This window comes from Meriones unguiculatus, chromosome 5, assembly GCF_030254825.1.
Source record: "Meriones unguiculatus strain TT.TT164.6M chromosome 5, Bangor_MerUng_6.1, whole genome shotgun sequence".
NCBI classification, from domain to species: domain Eukaryota; kingdom Metazoa; phylum Chordata; class Mammalia; order Rodentia; family Muridae; genus Meriones; species Meriones unguiculatus.
In genome coordinates, this window is record NC_083353.1 from 133,195,306 (window position 1) to 133,217,734 (window position 22,429).

At 48.0% G+C, this 22,429-nt stretch overlaps 1 long non-coding RNA gene across 1 annotated transcript in view; it reads right to left on the reverse strand.

Moving 5' to 3' along the window:
* Nucleotides 1–10,569: 10,569 nt before the first annotated feature.
* Nucleotides 10,570–22,429, reverse strand: part of LOC110548299 (uncharacterized) — a 31,069-nt gene continuing 19,209 nt past the window's right edge. Inside the window, exon 3 of the long non-coding RNA XR_009592042.1 lies at nucleotides 10,570–10,702. This is a non-coding gene — a long non-coding RNA (uncharacterized LOC110548299). The remainder of the gene's footprint in view (nucleotides 10,703–22,429) is intronic.

Genomic DNA, 22,429 nt, shown 5'->3' on the forward strand with positions numbered 1-22,429 from the left:
GTTTCTCATGAAATGGACTTGAAGAAAACGCAGCGAGACAGAGACAATCTTGGGGAGCGTGGCACATTAGGTCACGGCCCTGAGGGGTGACGAAGTGGAAGGAGGCAGCAGCTCCTCGGGACGGCTCTGGGTCTGATGCCTGCACGTGCCGCGGTCAGTAGGTCGTCTCTACTCCACCGCGTCCTGCTTCCCCTTGCAGGAGCATCGCCTCGCCACCACACCGCACCCGTCCCACTCCGGGAGATCTGTTCTGCTTGATTTCAGTTATTTGCCGCATTTATGCTTGATTTGTTTCCATTCTCCAAGGAGGGTCAGCAAATGGTTCAGTAGACACAGGCGTGAGTATTTTCACCACCTGCCAGTCAGACAGATGGAAAGACAGGGAATGTGGCATGGGAGATGAGAGCAGAGAGAAGCACCACCGCCCTGCTTTCCTGTGGGTCAGTTCTCAGGGACGCTGGTGCAACGGTGAAGAACTCCTTCGTCCGAGCACACGGCCCAGAGCCAAGGGCCCAGCACGCTCCTTCCCAGACTCTGGATACAGCAGCACAGCAGAGAAAAGTCCCTGATGACGTCCTATCGGGAAAAAGACTTTCAGGGACCGGATAATAAGCAGTAAACGCAGTAAGCAAGTTCTGCATTGTGTTAGAAAGTGGTAAGTGTTATAAAAATAGAGCGGAATGGATTGCAATTAGACGTGATGACCACCCAGATCACTGCCATCAGTGATAACACCAAGACAGCGCTTCACGCAATGTGGGTTTAAGGTTTTAAATGACTCATAAAAGCAAATATTGACTAAGCTTTAGAGAAAACTCCCTAAATGCTATGGAAATGCAAAATGAATCAGCCATTTTAGAAAATTGTTCCTTACAGGAGATGGCGTGGATGGAGACTGAAAGAGTAAATGCATTTTAGGGAAAGAGGGTTTACAGTGGGTTAAAGAAGTGCAACAAGAGGCTAGAGCAAGCACAAATCTGGGGGCTGAAGGTTGTAGCTGGGCGCTGAGTCCCTGGATAGAAAGGCTGGGACACAAGCTTGGGGGTTGCTTTAGCTCAGACATGCAACAATTGAGAGAGCTAACAGAAAGCATAATTGGACGGTCACCTGTGAGGGGCTCGGGGGAAAAGGCCAGGCTGTGTTCAGGCCAACACCAGGCAGCGCCATTAAAGACGGAAACCATACCGGATGGCAGTGTGTGGGCGTGCTCTCGGCACTGGGCTATTTAGCAGAGGAATGAGGACAGTTCTGGGGACAGACGACGTGAGGCAAAGAACACCCAGGCTGAGAGCCACAGTGGGAAGACTTCACAGGACGGAGAAATGAGGGGACCGATGGGAACGTGCCGAGGGCGTGTGAGGCTGGTCATCTCGGGGAGAATGTCCCAGTCACTGCAGGTCGCAGTGAACTGCTGCGTGCGGCTTTCCTGTGAAACTAGCCATGATAGTTACAGGGAGATGTGAGGTTACGGCGGGCTGCCAGTGAAATCCACCACAGCACACTTGGCAGTGATTCACTTAGATACACAGAGGAGATGCTGTGTGACTGTGACACAAGTGAGTTATGCCGCATGGGAAGACGGGGTGGGAGGCTGAAAACATGAGCGCTCTGTCCTTGTTCTTTACGGTTTATTGAAAGAGAAAGCAGAATCCTTAGCTGAGAGTAACGCTTGCTGGAGTCTGGCGGAGCAGCGTGGCGAGTGAGTGTGTGCTGGAGTCTGGTGGAGCAGTGTGGCGAGCATGTGCCGGAGCTGGGGAGAGGTGACCCCAAAGCTTGGCACGAGCTCTTGCGGAGAACCCCAGTGTGCTTAGCAGCATCCTTCTCAGGCATCTGCTCACAGCCGCCTCCAACTCCAGCTCCAAAGGGCCTGACACCCTCCCAGGGTACCCGTTTTCACATGCATGTTCTCACATGCATGTTCTCACATGCAGACACACTCATATGTAGATAATTTTAAAATAATAAAAATACATCTTTTAAAAAAAGAATTAGGGAGACGGAATGCACCATGGTTGTGAGGCCAGATAATTGCCACAGTCCCAGGAGCCCACATGAGCGCCATGATCATTGACTCTAAGTGAAACGCTACAGGAGACAGTTACCGTAGGTGAGTGATAAACGCATCACACAGAAAAGCAATGGCCTAAACATTATTAGGGTTGGGGAAATGGAGTAAAATCTTCAGGTGTGCTTGTTTGTTTGTTTTTAAGACATGGTGCCAGGTGTTCTGTGCTCTGCAGCACAGAACAGCCCTAGGGGAATCAAACAGCCCTAGGGGAACGATGGTTTACCTAGGCCCCCTACACAGAGGTAGCAGATGGGCAGCTTCATGTGGGTTCCTAGTAAGGGGAGCGGGGACTGTCCCTGACATGGACTCTGTTGCCTGCTGTCTGATCACTGCCCCTGGCAGGGTTGCCTTGCCAGGCCACAGGGGGACAGGACTCACTCGATCCTTATGCAATTTAATAGGCTGGGGTATGAGGTAGGCTCCCTTTATCTGAGGAATAGGAGAGAGGGGATGGGGAAGAGGGGTGGAGGGTGGAACCAGGAGGAGAGGAGGGAGGGGGCTATGTTTGGGATGTAAAGTGAATGAATGAATGAATGAATATTTTAAAAATAAAATAATCTCAGCATTGGAAAATGCCATAGTCATCACATCAAGTAGGAAATGTTAACTAAATGGTAGAAAGTTACCTCATCAACGGTAAAGTGGCAGGTGGGAACATCCTCTGAATCGGGACCAGGGGGTGTTAGGTTGTTAGGTACAGGCTGACTGAGCAGCCAAGTCTGCACACTCAGGGAGGGCAGCAATGCCCGACCGGTGGTGCCCATGCCTGAATCCAACAGACAAGCCTTCTGTAGGAGCACAGTGGCGCCACGTCAGAACACAGCCATGAGTGATGTATGGCTATGTAGGCTAGGCCTGTAAAGCGTGATTGCAAATGCGCTTCCTCGTATCCAGAGTAAGAGTTGGGTCTAACATAGTAAGACTAATAAAGAGGAATAGAAAACGGTTCTAGAACTCATTCTAGAACTATTACTATACAATTATTTATACTTTGTATCTAAGTAACAATTTTATTTTAAACTTCACAGCATGGTATTTAGCCTAAAGTGTTCCACAATAAATTCTTCCGGAAATCAAAATAATTACAGAGTAACCCATCTGCCAAGAAAACTGATAAGCATTTAACCATTAGATCCATACACAGTGTCGCCTTGACAACACCAAACGGGTCCACTGTCCTCTGCTTGATTCTGGGCACAAAACAGTTGATTCTACTTTTCCAAAGGCATTTTTCTAATCTGCTCCAAATCCATTTGGCAATGATGTGTGTGTAAATACAAAAGCAAATGGTTTCATGGTTCCCTGAGCCTGTGAATATGTCCACCCATGTGTGTTGAGAGAGATTCGACCATCTTTGATTGGCATAAAAACGTCTACTCTTTTCGAATGAAGAGATTGAAGGGAGGGTATAATACAGATGAGAGAGGAAAAATTAAACAGGTCTGTGAACAGCACAAGGGGAGGTCCTTGAGATGAATGCAGCTACCTCCCTAGGTAAGGACATGTTAGGCTCAACTTCATCCTTTCATATTCAAATCTTCACTGGTGGTTAGCTCCGTTCATCCACCGTGGATTCATTCCTATATGGCTTGTTTTCCAGGTCGCAGAACTACAGCCATGATTGATGTTGGCTATGCAAGGAACACAGTGAGAGAAGATGGATGGATGGATGGATGGATGGATGATGGATGGATAGATGATGGATGGATGATGGATGGATTAATGATGGATGGGTAGGTGAGTAGATGGGTAAGTAGATGGATGGATGGATGGATGATGGATGATGGATGGATGGATGATGGACAGATGGATGGATGATGGATGGGTAGGTGAGTAGATGGGTAAGTAGATGGATGGATGATGGAGGATGGATGGATGGATGGATGGATGGATGGATGGATGGGTAGGTGAGTAGATCGGTAAGTAGATGGATGGATGGATGGATGATGGATGATGGATGGATGGATGATGGACGGATGGATGGATGATGGATGGGTAGGTGAGCAGATGGGTAAGTAGATGGATGGATGATGGAGGATGGATAGATGGATGGATGGATGGATGGATGGATGGGTAGGTGAGTAGATCGGTAAGTAGATGGATGGACAAGTGGATGGCAAATGGATGGGTGGACTGATAGAAAGGTAGATGGATATGTGAGTAGATGGATAGAAAAGTGCACGGGTCAGATGGATTAGTGGGTGACTGGAAGAGAGGTCACTTTTACCATCAGAGGAAAAAATATGTTCAAATCACTTGTCCAAAGGAGACTCCACAAAGGAGCAAAGGATGTATGAAGGTTTGGGCCATTGTTTGCAAAGTCCAGTCTTCCTTCCTACTCCCACCTAAGGTTCTTTATTTACAAGCACACCTCAGAATCGTACAGTGCATGATAAAAAAAAAAGCTCCCCAACCACAGGAAAGGCTGTGAGAATGTAATGAAAATCCAATACCCAGTAAGTTATTCATGAATAAAATTCAATGATATTTCTTCTTGGTGCACAGGGAACACACATTAGGAATCACAGGAACAAGCTGGTGATAAAAAGTAGACCCAATGACTTTAATTCTCCCAATCAAAATCAGGCTGGCTCTTTGCCTGATTTATGTCACTATTTATTGCAAATGAGCATGCCTAGTCCAGCTTAAATCTGCAGGTTCTAGCGTGTGTGCAGACTGTCCTCCTGGGACATGAGCATTAACTATTCATAGGAGGAAATGGAAGATCAGCCTTTGGAGCTATAATTCCCTTTATCCCTGTTATACACATATTCCAATGGGGCGATTATTCTAATCACAATGGTCAATAGCAAATTAGCTCATTTTAAAATTTATTGGCAACAAAAGGTTCAACCGAATGCTAATTTCTAAATTACTCAAAAGCTGATGTGGCTTATGCTCAGCTTCCATCTTACAGCAGAGAGCAGTGCGGTGGGGGAGGGGCACCAAGGAGCCCACTATAAACACGAGCTCTCAGCCCCATTGAGGGCCTTAATCCTGCCAAGTGTTATGTGAGCTCTTTGACCAAAACGGGATGGTAAACTTAAACACCCGCACCTCACACTGAAGAGAAACAGCTGATACTCAACCTGCAATTATTTCTCACCCAAAGTTCTTCTACTAAAGCACGAACAGCATCTTACGAATTCTCAGTACTTCTTTCAAGTCTCTTACCCATTCTAGACCTCCTGTCTGCTTGGGGGATGGACCTCACATTGAGTTCCTAAATAAAAACAAACGAGGGGTTCTGCGCTGTGCTCTGTGGCACCTCCTGTGTCTCTGTGCTTCTGTTCAGTTGTTCTCTGCCCAACCCTGCTTCAGCCTTTGGCGTCCTGTTGCTCTTTGAACGTGTCAGCCAGGCTCCTTTCTGGGTCTCGGAACCTTCAGTCCTGTGTTTAGAACGTTCTTCCCAGAAATACCCTGGTAGTCTTCCCCTCCCACCTCCCAGACTTGGAACAAATGTCTTCTTACACGACAGCCCGGATCTAATACCTACTCAGCGTTTTTCTTATCACTTGACTCTGAGTGTTTGCTCATTAGTAATTCTCTACTGACATCCTAGTCTTTGAGGCTGCAGTCTTTGTTCTGCTCATGGCTGTAACCTGGCACTAGATGGGCATCAGTCTAGTGGATAATCAACAAACACCTCGGAAATGAAGAAAGACAGGACACTAAAGGCTCCTGCTGCCTCCAGCGGGATCAACAATGAAGGAAACATTTGGCCTGGTCCTCGGGGTTCTGTACATGAGCTTTCTTGCCTGAAGCATTCCTTCTCGAAACAGACTTCCCATGCCCTGTCCTTAAAACAGGACATGGTGATATAGAATGAGGTTAACCTGACGCTGGCACCAGAGAGCACATCCCTGAAACCACTTCCAGCTCCAGGGTTGACAGTGACTCCTCCGTCTCACTTTCCCAGCACAGAACATCGGCCTGTCCCCGGAGTCTGCAGTGCTGACTGACATGCAGCGTCCTCAAAGTCACTGTCTTAGGAACAATCATCACCTTGGAAAAGAGGGATCTTAGAGACCAAAACGACTGGCTGGGAAATAACCCGACAGGCTCTGACCAGCAGAGAACCCTACTCCCAGCCCTGATTCCCATCTCTTTCCAGTGTGTGCACAGAGCCTGGAAGAGAGGCCAGGCCACAAGCTTGTGTGGTAAAGGCCAAACCTCTGCCACCTCCCCTGAAGGACCAAGATGTAGCAGGTGCATTGTCTGCAGGGTTAGTGAGTGTTCAGAGAGGTGTTTGGGGGTAAAACAAACAAACACCACGAAAGGCTGGATACCACCATCTCAATCACTACATTTTCCCCCTTTTCATAATGCATTTGAAATTCTTTTAAAAATTTTTACCAAAAGAAAATCCTTCTACCCTCCAGTGGGAAATCAAGGGAATTTTTGTTCATTCCTCAGGTGAACAAAAGCTCTTGGGAGAAGGTCAGCCTTGCTGTGACTCCCCAGCATTGTGAGGGTCCAGAATACCTGGGCTTTTCTTTCTCTGCCTAGCTCATAACTTAAAATAACCCATTAAACCAATCTACACTTTGCCATATGGCTGGCTACCTCTGCTCAGGTACCCTGCATCCATCTTCCTCACATCTTGCCGGTCAAATCTCCCATGCCTGTCACTGTCCCAGAATCCTTTCTGTTTACTGGATGTCCTGCCTCCTATTTCCTGCCTCAGCTACAGGACACGGGTATTTTTTAATGGACAGACAATGTATACATATATTATCTGGAGCTATTTATATACGAAGCAGCCTGAATACCTGATATTTGCCTCAAAACAATCCTGCGTAGGGAAAAAGAGAAACCAGGAGGGTTGTAGGTGGGAGAAAACTATAAATTCAGAGTATTAGGGTTTGGAACATAAAGATTGCTAAGCTGCTCTCAAGAGAAGAAATGCATTAAGAAGGGGAAGTAAAAAAGCAAATGTATTAGGAAGAGTCAGAGCCAGTGCACCCGAACTAGCTTCTACTTGGGTGAACCGTGCCTGGGACCGCGAGGTGCCACAGCCCCTCAGGACCCTGGGAATCAGGTCGAGGAACATCTGAAAACCTGAATTAAACAGAGAAAAATGTGGTGGTTTTGTGTCAGTTTGGTTGTGTAAATTTGCCCACATTCCCGGGTAAACACTATCTCTAGGTCTTTCGTGGGGCGTTCTGCAAGGCGTGAGTCCTGACACTTGGCCTTCACTGTCAACGTGTAGGTTTGGGATCACTCGGAAGTCTCACGTCTGGGCCTTCAGGAGGACTTTCCCTGAGCAGGTTAACTGGGAAGAAAGGCCCACCTGACTCTGAGCGGCATTGCCACCCAGGCTGCGGCCAGACCCAACAGAAGGGGAGAAATAGTAAGTCAGCTGGGTGCAGGCTTTCCCTCTGTTCTGCTTCCTGGGGAGACATGGCACAGTCTGGATGTGACATATCCCCAGCTGGTGGCACTGCATTGGAAGGTCCTGGACCCTTCAAGGGGGGAGCCTTGCTGGAAGAGGGGGTCACTGGGGATGTGGTCCCCGAAGTTTTACAGCCAACTTCACTTCCTGACTGAGGTTGCAGTGTGCGAAGGCACCATACTCCTGCTGCTGTGACTTCCTGGTTGTGATGGGCTGAACCCTCAAACTATGACCCAGGATGAGCCCTTTCTCCCTGAAGTTGCTCTAGTCCGGTCTGGTCACCACAAATGAGAAAAGCAACTAGTACATTACACCTGAGTCAGTGAGCTGGTGGAATATGATCTCCTCACAGTGTGAGTCCACCCACTAGTGACCATGATCTCCCACAGCGTGAGTGGAAGCCATCAGCCCACTAGTGAACCTGATCTTCCCACAGCGTGAGTGGACACCATCAGTCCACTAGTGAACCATTATCTGCCCACAGTGCGAGTGGACACCGTCCCCCCACTAATGAACTGTGATCTCCCAGGCTGCTCAGAGTCAGGCGTGCGTGGCATCCGCTGCCTCTGGACAGCAGAGATGCTGAGGCTCCCTGAGGGCTGTGAACTCCAGAGCTGACAGCCCTGTGCATCCTCAGGCCTTATAGCTGAACTGAGTTACAGCCCCGGCTCCTGATCTCCAGCCCTGGGCAGCCTCCTGGGTTAGGTGAGGAAATCCCACAATAAATCTCTTCTCTCCCTCCCGCTCTTCATCTTTCCTTCACTCTTCTCTCTCTCTTTCCACATACACGTATATTTATATACATGTGTGCACACACACGTGCGCACGCGCGCACACACACACACACACACACACACACACGCACGCGCGCACAAACGCACTGCTGGTTCCTTCTGCCTGTACAGTAATGTCAGTGCAGAAGAGACTTGGAATCCCTCCAGAAGCTCATTTTGAGCTCTATCCATCTGAGCTGTAATCAGCAACTCTGGAATTCCATTTTAACCATTGACTACAAATACATTTCAAACTAATCATCTTGCTTATTTCTGCTAAAACTGTAGAAATGAGGTGATCAGCTTAGAATTTCTGCCTGGCTAGCATTTGTTCTCTCTCTCTCTCAAAAGCAATTATCTACTATAAATCTTGCTCATGGAAAGAAAGTCATTAAAATATCTTGCCCACAAAACAGACTCTCCAGCAAAAGCAAGCCCTAAGTTGAGCTTGAGGAATTTAGTCACGCATGTCTGCTGGTTAGCCAAAGAAAAGTGAAGACACTTGTGACAAAGGCTCATGGAAGAGAAAGGGAAGATGAGGCCCAGAGCAGTCAGCATTCGTCAACTTGCATGCAATTAAATTGTCTGTCCCTTTAAATTTGAATCAACTTTTAATCAAGAAATTAAGGTTTTTTTAAGTTCCAGAATGCATTAAGTTCAAATGGGAAATTGGAGCTCTGTAGTTTCGCCTTTGAGAAAACGTCAGTGGCAGGAGCCAGCATCCTCCCCTGTCTGCTGAGAATGCCGAGCGCAGAGCACAAACAGAACACAGCAGCTGCCTGTGCAATCAAAGGCTCTCCCTGCCTGACATGCTGCAGATCTGATGAGGTAAACAGCCTTACGTTAGAAGTTGTAATGGTATTTAAAATGCTTTGATTTTATAAAGATGTGGTAAGTCAATGTTTCTTCACATGCTTCTTTGTTGGGAAAAGCATGTATGCTTTGTCAAGAATCCAGACTCGATACAGGAATGTGCACAGACCAGCATTTCAGACTGGGGAGATGGCTCAGGTGAAGTGCTTGCTTCATAATTACAAGGACCCACATTTCACCCCAGGGCCTCGTGAAAAAGCCAGTTTGGGGCATAGAAAAATGGCTCTGCAGTAGGAGCGCTGGCTGTTTTTCCAAAGGCCCTGATTTTTATTCCCAGAATCCCATGGCAGCTCGCAACGGTCTGTCTTCTAGTTTCACGGAATCCAGTGCCCTCTTGTGGCCTGCAGGCACTAAGCATGCACATGGCACACAGACACATGCTGGCAAAACACGCATGCACACACATGCATACATACACACACATACATACATACATGTACACACACATACATACCCCCCCCCCACACACACGACAGTTGAATGATTTATGCATCATCAACACCAAATGTCAGTAGACTCAAGAAAGGAGGGATGATGCCGTCCAGGAAGAAGGCAGAACCAGGAAAGATGGAAGGGGAGAGAGGTGCCAGCCTGGAGGGCCACCCAATTAGGACTATAGAAGTGGTGTTTCCACACAGGACAAACAATATTTGTCCCCTGATGGCAGGGAGAGACAGTGGCAACAGAAAGAAAGCAAAAGGAGAAAGGTGACGTCAAGGAAGCAAAACAAAATCCGGGCTCTGAGCTGACAGGCCACAAAGAAAGGCCTGTTTCTCACTCAGGGACCAGAAATTGGTGAGACAGGGAGAGATTGGGGAGACAGAAGAGATTGGGGAGACAGGGAGAGGATGGGAGAGGTTAGGGAGACAGGGGGAGGACAGGAGAAACTGGGGAGACAGGAGGAGGACAGGAGAGATTTGGGAGACAGGGGGAGAATGGGAGAGATTGGAGAGATAGGGGGAGGACAGGAGAAACTGGGGAGACAGGGGGAGGATGGGAGAGACTGGGGAGACGGGGAGGACGGAGGGAACCCAAGCTGCTCTTGGGGTGAGTCCGGCTCACAGAGGGACGCTTGTGCTCATGCCACCACACTAGGCACACTCCTCCAGACCCCAGGCGACGTGCCCCACCCCAAGCCCTGGGCTTCCAGTCAAAGGGAGACAAGTTTTCCCGATCGTCTTGGGGGTGGGAGTCACATCCTGGCTGGTGTGGCCTCTGGAGTCTCAGCTCTGGCAAACGTGAGCGTGCTTTCAGCTGGGTGGAAGCCTTCTTCAAAGGACAGGCTGCAGCCTCGCTCTCGATCTCTGGGCTCCATCAGTCTAGTATCACGATGTCACCCACACACCCATGTGCCACACGCACACTGTCACACATAGGGAAGTGACCAGCAGCCACCACAGTTTCTCAGTTCAACTTTCAGAAGAAATTAATTCAACAGGAAGTAGCATTTTAATGTACATGGCGACATTCGCCTTAATGGCTTCAGCAAATTGTAGCTGATGACAGCATTGCCTGCCGACAATAACTGGTCAGATTCCTGGAGTCACAGAAGGTTCCAGCAATGCTCAGCACTCGTCGAGACCGTGGAAAGCGCTGGAAAGACAAGAAAGATGGATCCTTGTTAAGGAAGGTGCTCGGAACCCATAGCTCAGCTGACTGAGGCCTGTTTGACTCCAGGTGACAGGACAAAAGATTGTTGCTTGTAGGTCATTTGTCCCCTGAGAGGGCACAGAAAAGCCTTGGGATGAAGGAATAGAACAGAAGGTGCCAGCAAGAAATAGGCCATGGGCACTTCAGGACTTCCTCTCACCAGGCACCCAGAGCACGCTGTTCCGTGCCTGGAAAGGCCAAGAATTCTGACTCAGGAGCTGACGGAGACTCAGTAGATCCAGATCTAGTGAAGATTAGGTTGGTTTGCGAATAGAGAGTTCACAGTCACAAAGGGCAGGAATAATAGTTGGACCAGGCATTTTAGGAAGGAGACTTCGGGACCGCCCACCATTAGAGGCAGAGACAGCTCTGGCGCCACAGGCCTCCTCTCCACCCTCCTGCTCTGCCTCCTCTCCACTCTCTGGTTCCCACTGAGGCTGCAGCACTGTCGCTGCTATCACCAGTCTCCCTTCGCTTCTGTGAAGTGACACATTAGTAACAGTGGTTGCCTCCTCTCTAGTCTTCTCTCCCCAAGAACAGCGTCTGGCCAACCTCTGGCCCTGCCCATCAACGACCCCAGTTCCACCATCCTTCACCTCTCATGCAGATGTCACTTCCTCGCACAAGCCTTTCTTGTCCCACCCCCTCCCCAGGCCAGGCTGGAGTTCTATGGCACGAAAGCCTTAGCATAGGTATCACCCTTGCATGGCCAGGGATGCTCCCACCCAGGGACACTCTGTCCTCCCAGAGGCCAGGACCACGTCTCTGTACCGTCATCTCCCTGACCCGGATCTTTACAGAAGTGAGTCCAAGGTGTAACTGCCCTGCATTAAACACGCTAAGCTGTGGAAACGCTTCCCGCCTGTGCTTCTTGCTTAAGAACGACCCCCTTCTGCGCCTGCCCTTCCCATCCTTCCAGCGCTACCTAGGGTGCACCCTGGGGTAATTCCTCAGCACGCACCCGGCGAGGTCAGCTGGTGAGGCTGCAGCCTCCTCTGCCAGCCACAGAAGTGCAAACACAAAGGAGTCCAGCCGCTTCTTGTTTTGTATTGAAAGTTAATATGGCTTAAAGGAGGATTTTTCTTGCCCTGGATAAATACGTGGTAAATTTGAAAGGCTATCACGACTCAGGTTTTCTGGCACAGTGTCAGTAGTCAGTATCTTAGAATCAGATAGAGATTCACAAGGTAACACAGTGAATTTCTGGACATCTAAGCAATGAGGAAACACGGTGAGCACTTCTAAAGATCACTTTTACCTAGAGGTAAGCCTGTGCTGTACATAGACCTCAAAGCAATTCTGTTCCTTTTTCTAACCTCATTCTCCCAGGGTTTTTCTTTGTTTGTTTGGTTGTTGTTGTTTTTTGTTTTTAACTTTATTTAAAGATCTGTTTTCATTTATTTATTTTTCTTTAATGGCTTTACAGCCTGACCCCAGCCCCCTCCAACCTCTCCTCCCAGCCCCACCCTCATATCCCCTCCTCCCATTCCACCCCCTTCTCCTCAGAGAAGGGAAGGCCCCCAAGGATACCAACCCACCATGGCACCCCAAGCCCCAGCAGGACTTAGCACATCCTCTTCCACTGAGGCCAGACAAGGCAGTCCAGCTAGAGAAAAGGGATCCAAAGGCAGCAACAGAGCCAGAGACAGCACCTACTCCCATTGTTAGGGGACCCACATGATGTCCACGCTGCACATCTGCTACATATGTGTAGGGGTCTAGGTCCAGGCCACACACGGTCTTTGGTTGGTGGTTCAGTCTCTGTGAGCCCCTGGGGGCCCAGGTTAGTTTATTCTGCAGGTCTTGTTGTGGTGGCCTTTGGCCCCTCCAACTCCCTCTATCCTTCCTCCCAAAACTCCCCAAGCTTGTCTGGTTGTGGGTCTCTGCATTGTTTCCATCAGCTGTTGGGTGAAGCCTCTCAGTAGACAGTTATGCTAGGCTGCTGTCTGCAAGCATGGCAGAGTACATCAGTAGTGTCGGGGGTTGGCTCTCTCCCGTGGGATGGGTCTCAAGTTGAGCCAGTCATTGGTTGCCATTCCCTCAACCTCTGCTCCATCTTTATCCCTGCACTTCTTGGAGGTGAGACAAATTTTGGGTTGAAGGTCTTGGGGTGGCTGGTGAACCCCCCACTGGGAGTCCCACCTGTGTACAGGAGCTGATGACTTCAGGTTCCTCAACCCCCGCTGCTAGGAGTCTCAGTGAGGGTCACCTCATAGACCCCTGGGTGCCTCTCCTGTCCCAGAGATGCCTGCCCCCAATTTCCGTTCTCTCTTCCTGTCCTCACCCTCACCTCACTCTCCGAACACCTTCCCCTCCCCATGCCTTCCCCATGCCCTCTCCCACCCAACTCCTTCCCTCCAGCTACATTAGATGTCTATTTTATTTCCTGTTCTGAGTGAGATTCAACATCTTCCCTTGGGCTCTCCTTGGCTTTTTTGGGTCTGTGGGTTGTAGTATGGTTATCCTGTACTATAGGTCTAATATCCACTTATAAATGAGTATATACCATGAGTGTCTTTCTGGGTCTAGGTTACCTCACTCAGGATAGTCTTTTCTAGCTCCATCCATTTGCCTGCAAATCGCATGATGTCTTTGTTTTTAGTAGCTGAGTGGTGCTCCGCTGTGTAAGCGTATCACAGTGTCTTTATCCATTCTTCAGTTGAGGGGCATCTGGGTTGGTTCTAGCTTCTGGATGTTACAAATAAAGCTTCTATAAGCATAGCTGAGTGACTGTCCTTGCCATATGGCGGAGCGTTGTTTGCCTCCTCCCAGCTTTCGGGAACAGCCACACAGGTTACACTCTGCACCAGGCACGGGCTTCCATACTTAACACCAGGCACCATGTCTGTCTGCCAATGACCACCCTAACCTCTTCACAAGTTTCAGGCAAGGACCATTAGACACCGAGAAAACATGGTCGATTCTGTAGGGTGGGGGACAGCTGAGAGGCCACTGCAGCACAGCACCGATGAGGCTCTGTGCTCCAGCCCGCCGGCCTCCCTGATGTCATTACTGTCCTGTCACACAGACGCACAAGAGCGTGCTGAGGGGACGCTGACTTCGGGAAGCTCTCCTCTAGACAGGGCTTGAGCTTGCACACCTGAGCTGAGCTGGCAGGTGTTTGCAGAGTCTGAGACCCCTTACAGCACACTGAAGAACACTTGTGTCAGAACCACGGCCAGCAAGGAACACATTTTTAAATTAAGGGCTTTGCATGGTGTTCACTAGAGCCTGGCATTTTTGTCATTATAAAAATTATTTTTTTTCCATTATGTTCCATTTTTTCAAGAAAAGGATTGTTCCCTTAGCTTTTATCAGGTTTTTAGCAATTGGAAATTTTAATAGAAACATAATATGTGGAATCATGCCATTTTCTTCAAGAGGTAAAAAGCCAATTATATTCGATCAGTCCTTGCTGGGTAAAGGAAGGGTGCAGAAGGAGAATTCTGAAATGTGGTGGGAGGAAGCGGATTTACACACATGAACTCATTCATTCAATACAGTTATAGATCTGTTTCTGCTAGGGACTCAGAAGAAGGCATGGCTCAGACCTCAGGCCGGACATCATGGGGGAAGAGTGGTTAGCAGAGAAATAGAAGCAGCCAGCGCAATGAGATGGAGTACGGTATCTAAGACACGGATGAGAGCACTCCGGCAAGAAGCCCTAGGAGCAGTGTAGACACACACTTCGAAGGAAAAGGTGAGGGCGTTTAGGATGGGCAGAGCCTATGATTACAGAGGAAGAGCAAGAGAGCTGCTGAGAGACTGCAGAGACGTGGGAGAGGTCAGGATCACAGCCGCCAAGAGCAGTCACCGACCTATTGTTAGCACGGCCGGCTCAACGAAGGAGACAAGGCAGGCAGCACGGCCAGCTCAACGAAGGAGACAAGGCAGGCAGCACGGCACCAGGCGTTTTAGGCCAGACACGTCCCAAGCCAACTGTTCTAGTTCCCTTTCTGTTGCCTCCTACATCAGTTAACTACTTAGAAGACCTCACAGACACGGCCAATCAACTGAGGCTCGTTTTCAGCTGAGACCCCTCTTCCCAGGTGACTCCATCTTTGTGTCAAGCAGACACTAAGACACCCGTTGAGTCTCGGGGTGTCTGCAGGTGAAAGTTGTCCGGCGAAGGCACGTACCAATTCATAAGCCGCTCTTCACTTTTTCACTCTAATCAAAATATGACGGCTCCTCTATCCTTTGCCTTTTAATTACAGTTCCACACTACTTGAAAACAGCCACATTTGCGATCCTGTGTCATGTCGTTCCATTGATTAGCCCCCTCTGTTCACTGCAAGTTGGAAAAGCTATTGATCAACCACAGAAATACTGACTGCTCGAGATAAAGCAGAAAGTGTGAGAAAATAAGTGATTATGGTCACTGGCACACTCCAAATTACTATCCAGAGTTAGTAATGGCTCCCCTGTGGCTTAACAGGACAGCTGGTCAAAAGTAAGCCGTCCGAGGCTGGGAACACGAGCCGGCTGTGCTGCAGCAGGGTACCTGCTGTCGGTGTAGCGCCCTCTCACAAGCCACACCTAGGGGAGGGGCTCGGCACGCCTCCGCTGGGGCAAACAGATGCCAGGCTAGCACTGTCCCAGATAATCTTTTCTTCAAAACACTGAATACAAAACTACCACATGGCCGCCCATCCACTGCAGGGTCAGACCCAGAAGCAGGGAAAAAGTAGTCAACAGCCTAGACACTGCATGAGGCAAGGTGGCCGGTGGAGGTATTGTTTTTAATATATGACATATCGGTTGCGGGTGGCTTGGCCGTTAAGAGTGCTGGCTGCTCTTCCAGAGGGCCCACATGGCAGCTAACAACCATCTAGAACTCCAGTTCCAGAGAACATGACATTGTCTTCTGACGTGTGAGGACACCAGGCAGGCATATACAAGCAGGCAAAACACCCATAAGTGTGAAATGAAATGAAAAAAAAGTAAGAAAAATGTATGTTTATGTATATACATATAAAGAATAGGCACAGAGACAACTCTATTTATCTGTGAGAGAACAAAGTGTTTCCACTTGTAACAACACGGGTGATGAAGCAGTCAGGCCCCAAGCGACAGCAGCACGTGCTTTCTCCTGGAAGTGTCCATAGACTGGATGCTAGAGAGACACTTACGGCTTCAGAGAGACACTGGGAAGGAATAATAGCTTCTCAAGTGTGCAGTAGCTGCAGCTGACAACCATTAATTACGGATCTAAAAATAGCTAGCAGAGATGATTTTTAGTATTCCCAACATTCAAAAAGTGACTGATGGCTTCGGTGACAGATATGTCAATTACCCTGATCTGATCGGTGCATAGTGTTTACATGCATTAAAATGTCACACAGAACTCACACACATGTGCAATTACAGTGTCAATGAAAACACAAAACAAAACAGGGCACAGAATCTATAACTGTTCAAAAGAACTCAAGCATCAGAGAGACAAAACTGCCATCTAGAAAGATGAGACTGTGATAGCAAAACCAAGGAAGACGGCTAAGGCATGGGGCTGGGACGGAGTGGTGAGGCAAGGAATCACAGACTGGCAGGCACCAGAGGTCACACAGCAAAGCAAAACACATTCCTGATCTAGGGAATAAATTAAAGATAATTTCACAGATTGTCGGGACATCAAATGCTAATCCAGTTATCTGAAAGGAGTGTGAAAAGCCACTAGGAAACACTGGTCACTAGACATAGCCCAGCACTCCTACATCTCAGGAGTTTGGAATAAAGGAAGAGTATGAGGTGGCCAAAGACAGATGTGATTACGGGAAAGTGTGTGTTGCTCTCTGCAGTATGGACATGAGGGTGAGAGAGAGAACAGAATCTGAGCGACTTCTCTCTTCAGAGACTGAAACTCTGTTTTTAAAGTGAAGGAAAACATAAAAACTATATCCGTAAAGTCTCACAGCTGAGAATATTCCACAGAGGGTAAATGATGGTTAAAATTAAAGAAAGACAATTCTTAAGGATTGGTGTATTGCAAAATTAGAAAGAGAAAAAGTTATAGATAACAAATAAAATAATTACTTAGAAGAAAGAAAAAAAGAAAATTTAAAATTACTTGCTATGCTTTAAATAAAAAAAGCATAAAATATAAGTTACATTGTTCAAAGCATGTCAACCAAATTGGAGAACCCAGTGAGAATTTGGGCTTTATGCCATCCCTGAGAGGGTGTCCAGATCATTTATTAAATCAAACTCAATAGTAAAAGGAATGATAACAATTATATTTAATGTATTATTGGTGTTATAATATGGTAGCTAATCTTTTAAGTTGGAAATAAAAAATGTAAAAGCAGCTACAGAAATACCACAGTAAAACAGAATTTAAAAGGTAACCATATGGGAAACCTTCCAAGGAAAGACACAGAAAGCTGTGAATTACAGTACCTAATAGAGCCAGGTCTCACACCCGCAAGTCCAACCACTGAGAGACTGAGGCAGGACGTTTCTGTGTGTGAAGCTGCCCGGGCTGCAGTGTGAGACTCTATCTCACAGCTGATGAATTGATCGATGGATGGACTGATTGACAAATTAATTAGAAAGAGAAATGAATAAATTTCTTGAAATCCAAATAATTACAAATGATAAGGATTTTAAAATCACATTTGGAAAGTTTATTCTCCTCAGAGAGGCCCTGGGGATCTCCGTGCTTCCCCTCAGGGGCTTCCGGGCCACCAGAGTCTGTTTCCCCATCCAAATCCAGACAGAAAGTGGGCATTTCTCCAGCTTATAACTGAAGACATGGTATGTCAACCGGTACAACCCCTATGAACAAATACACGCCTACACAGACATCCATGCATGCAAAACACCTGTACTCATAGAACGATACTTTTTAAAGACAGAGAGAAGAAGGTGTGTTTGTCTCAGCTGGGGCTAGCAAGGAACACAGGACTGTCTGCTGGTCGAGGCCCTAAGCCCCGTGAGTTTATTGTTATTCAGTAAGCTCTAATATCATGAAGAGACACACACGTGCCTTTGTGCTTTCTGACAGAGCTCTCACAACTCGGCAAACAAATGAAAACCTTCCCACGCCTCACCTGCGAGAGGAAAGGCAGTCCACTGAACCTGATATAGAACTAGACTAGACGGGGCAGAATATGCTTCACACAGAAAGGAAACACAAACTCATCTCCTGCCAGGCTTGCTCCTAAATTCTGAAGAGCAGAGACAGCCCTCAGGGCTCTCCTGCAGAGTGCCATCAGGGAACCCAGACACCCGAGCTCTGCTCTAGTGAGCTGAGGTCTGTCCTAATGTGGGCAGAGGCTCTGCCCTTCTGCCAGTTTGTTTTTGTTTTTCCTGCTTTTCAAAAGAAAATTGGATTCCAGGATTTTTTTTCTTCAAATAACTCTGAATTCAAAATCTTTTTTTTTATTCTCTTTTACCGACTAAAGAAATAAGTAAAACTATTGGTATTAACGCTTTAGGAAACATTTTATGCGAAGCTCCTTGCAATGTATGGGCATTCTGTAAGTAACAATTTTTTTCACTGAAGTATTGGTTTCCAGAATCAACATTCAGGCAAAAATGATCAAGTATTTATTTATTCAGCAAAGAACTCAAGACTCTGGTGGAATGTTTTTGTTCAAAAAGCCAAGAATTAAGGTGGGGGAAATAGGGCGGGCTGCAGTTGAGTGAGTAAGTGCTTGCCTAGTGGTTTTAAAATGCAGGGGACTAGCTCCTACCCAGTCCCTCCTGCTCTCTCTCACTGTGGACACTGTCACTTTCCATCCTGATTTATTACTGGGTAGGAAGAAGGACAGGATGAGAGATAGCATGAGTGACAAGAGAATGTTACATTTCGAGAGAAACAAAGCTATCACAAGTTCACTTCAGCAAATGCTTAGCTGCCTTTCTTGCTGTGTCAGACACATACAACTCACCTTCTGGGGCAAATAACTAAAAACACAACTTTGGTCTTCAGGAGGCTCAAGATGTTTGAAAGAGATGAGCTGCGTTCTCAGTGCCACAGGGCTGACTGTCCCAGAGGCGCCTGTGAGACTCCAGGCGGAAGCTAAGGCCAGGCCAGGCCCTGAGCTCCGTACTTCCAGTCCCCTTGAGCGGGGCATCCGAGACACCAAAATCCAGCCTCTCTGCTGGGGTGTGGCTCAGCGGGTAGTATCTGCCTGGCATGCTGCACGCCTGGGTTCCCCCCACATAAACTTGGGGAGGTGGAACAGACCTGTAACCCTGACACACATGAAGTAAAAAGCAGTTCAAGATCATCCTAGGCTACATGACACCCTGTCTTCAAAAACCGAAAGTAGTGATAAGCAAACAAATACATGTCCAGTCTTGCACAAATGTAAACAATGACGTGGACCTATAGGAGTGACTGTGGGTATTGCATGGAGAAAAGCAGGCAATGAAGAGCCCACAGATGTGTGTGCAGAGACAGAATGCCGGACAGAGTGGTAAGAGAACACAGGGTGTGAGGGCCTGAGGGAGAGAGCCAGGGCAGCTAAGGGCCCATCAGCACCCGCCACAGAATGGGGGCTTTTATTTCATGTGTGTGTTTGTCTTTTTGCCTGCACGTATGTCTGCACACCAAGCACATGCCTGATGCCCACGGAGGCCAGAAGAGGCTGTTAGAGGCCTGGAACTGGAGTTACAGGCGATTGTAAGCCAGCATGTGGGTGCTACAGATTGAACCCAGGTCCTCGGGAAAAGCAGCCAGAGCTAAGGCTGAGTCATATCTCCTGCCCTTTTCTTTCAACCTTAGCTACTAATATTAGCTCTCAAACTGTGCATCACCCGTCACACAGTAAATGCCTCAAGCTTCTGCTCCATGCTGAGAGGCAGGAGCAAGGTGAAGCCAGGAGTTAGGCCAGCTGCAGAACAAAGGACAGGTAGGTGGGTCAAACAGGCAGACACGGGGCTAATGCATACAGGACAACAAAGGAGTCACAAGAGAATGTGACAACAACTCAGAAGAAAGAGAGGGACCAAGGCCCACAACTGAAGCATTAGACCAGAGCCCCAAGATGGCATCACATGGGGAGACATGAAAAACTGGGGTGTCCTAGATAGTTTTATGTCAATTTCACACAAGCTAGAGTCATCCGAGGAGGGAGCCTCACCTGAGAAAATGCCCACATCAGATCAGCTGTGGGCATTTTTAATTAGTGATTGACGGGAGCCAGCCTGTGGAGGTGGAGCCATCCCTGGGCTCGTGGCTCTGGATTCTATAAAAGCAGGATGAGAAAAGCCATGAGAGCAAGCCAGTGAGCAGCGCCCTCCGTGGCCTCTGCCTCGGCTCCTGCCTCCAGGCTCCCGCCCTGTGTGAGTTTCTTCCCTCTCTGCTTTTGAAGATGAACCATTATATGGAACTATAAGCAAAATAAACCATTTTCTCCCCAAGTTGCTTTGGTCACGATGTTTCTACAGCAATAGTAGCCCTAAGGCAAGGGGTCAGGAAGCTGGCCTTTCTTTGAAGATGGCAGGAAGTCAAGCATTCAGGCAGGTAGACGGGGATAGATTCCAAGCAGAGGCATATTCTTGGTGCCTGGCATCTGTAAGGTACCACGCTATGGCCGTGGCAGGAGCAGCCCCACAGTACAGAGTAAAGTGCAGAGACAGCTCTGCCAACTGGACAGCAGCATCAGCCACAGGAGCCAGAGCGAGCAAAGGATGAAGTGCTTCGGAAAAGCAGCCCAACACAGACAGGGAGTTTTAGAATTATTGAGGAGTCCGAGAGGCAAGAAGTGAGGTCTCCTGGGTGATGGGTAAGGATGGGCAGAGCTGAATGCCAGACATTGGATCAATATGAGGCAGAAGCCAGGTGTCCACTCTACATTTTAATTCAGTGGCTGGCTACTGAATCGTTACAATGAAAGTGCCATCTAAACCTTCAGTTTGCCAAAATGGGACTCATCGGCAGACATACCTGCTCGGACAGTCAGGTATCACTTTGTGGTTGGGGAGATGTTGTATTTTCTTCTCTAACAGTCTCATGAAGGTGGTGGGCCAGCGAGCCCAGACTCGTCCTCCAGAGACGCATCGGGGAGGGAAGAGAAGGGACCATTGGCAAAGAAAGAGGAGCCAGGATGTGAATCTCTGCATTGAGTTTGGTGTTTCTTTGGCAGGGTTCCTTATACTTTCTTCTTCTGTTTCCATCTTCCAAACTCTAAGAAACCTGTGCAAATGACAGGGCTGCTTGAGGCCTGTGCTTGCAGGTATGGAACGTAAGTAAACTTCGCGGTAAGATTAAAATCAGCCAATGTTATTGTGATCATGTTTTGTGAGTTCCTAATTGGAATAAGAATCAAATAAATGATAGCCCAATAATTCCATGAAGCAGAATATTTGACGTTGAGACTGTCTTGAAAAATAAAGGCCACTATACAATAGAGCAGGTAGCTGGTAAGATATTAACAGGCTTAAGGGTCACTGGGAATGAACGGCCCTTCCTCAGCCAGCAGCATGCAAGGCCGTGCTCTGACAGGTTAGGACTCTAATGACTGGTCCACAGAATGGAACTGCAGTCTTCCCTCCATCTGTGATTAGAGACATCCTGAGCACCAACCAGAAGGTCATGAATGTAAGATTGCTGTCCAGATGAAAGCTTTTCCTAAGACTCAGTCCCAGTGGACCTGTCAATCACTTGGCCAGGAAAATGCCCCTCAGAAAGGGCTGCCTATTAGAGAGACTTTAGAAATAATATAAAACCTGTCAAATCTTTGGAACAGGACAATGGACCCTTTGGTCACTGTTATTCTCTGGCTCTTGAAAGTATTTTAATCTTCAGAAACCCCTGTGTCCAACGTCTATTCTCTTCCCTCGAAAACTTTCCACTCACGCTGTAATAAACGTGACCTGTAATCTAAACTGTGTGTGCATTGTATGGATTATTTCAACAGAGACCATAGGACTTGGGGAATGAAGGGAGTTCAGAGAAATATCCCAGTGACACGGTGACAGTAATAATAAAGAACTTAATAAAGGCCGACTCTGAGCAGGGATGTTCCTTAATAAATCCACTTATATTGATACATAAATCTCGGTATAACGTCAAGACACACATGCTATTCATGCTGCCACACTGCAGAGGGAAAACCCGACATGGAAACTCAGTAACTTGCCCAGAGTCCTACAGCTGTGCGGGAGTTTGAGTTCAACAGGCCACTATGGACCGGAGCCCTCACTCCAAAATCTCGGGCTTCCCCTGCCAGGAGGGCTGCTGGGCTTCAAACACCTGTCTCAGAAATTACGAATCCACTGAGAATATGATAGTGCAGGAACTACCGCCTGCCTGGAAAGAAACAAAAGTCCGGCTGTAAGTTCACTGCTCTCGTGAGCAATCCAACATCAGTGCTCAGTCCGAAAGGTAAACACTGGGCAGCTCTGCACCCAACCCTGAGGCAGACTCTAAAGACATAAGCTGCAGAACTGACTGCAAGGAAAACACAGGAGCGCCTGAAAGACACGCACTGCAGACACCGCAAAAGAGCACTGACGTGTAGTGAAGGCAGGCTGAGGCCTCGTGCCCTGAACACCTGAGGACACCCTGCTACCCTCACAGCCCACTGCTGTCATCAACGGCAAGCCTCACCTTACGGGAAACGCAGGCACACGAAGTCAACGTGCAGCGGTGGGTGGGGCTGAGAGGGAAACTGGCAGTCTGCTCCCGAGCTTTCCGCTCTTCCTCTTTCTCCCAGTTGC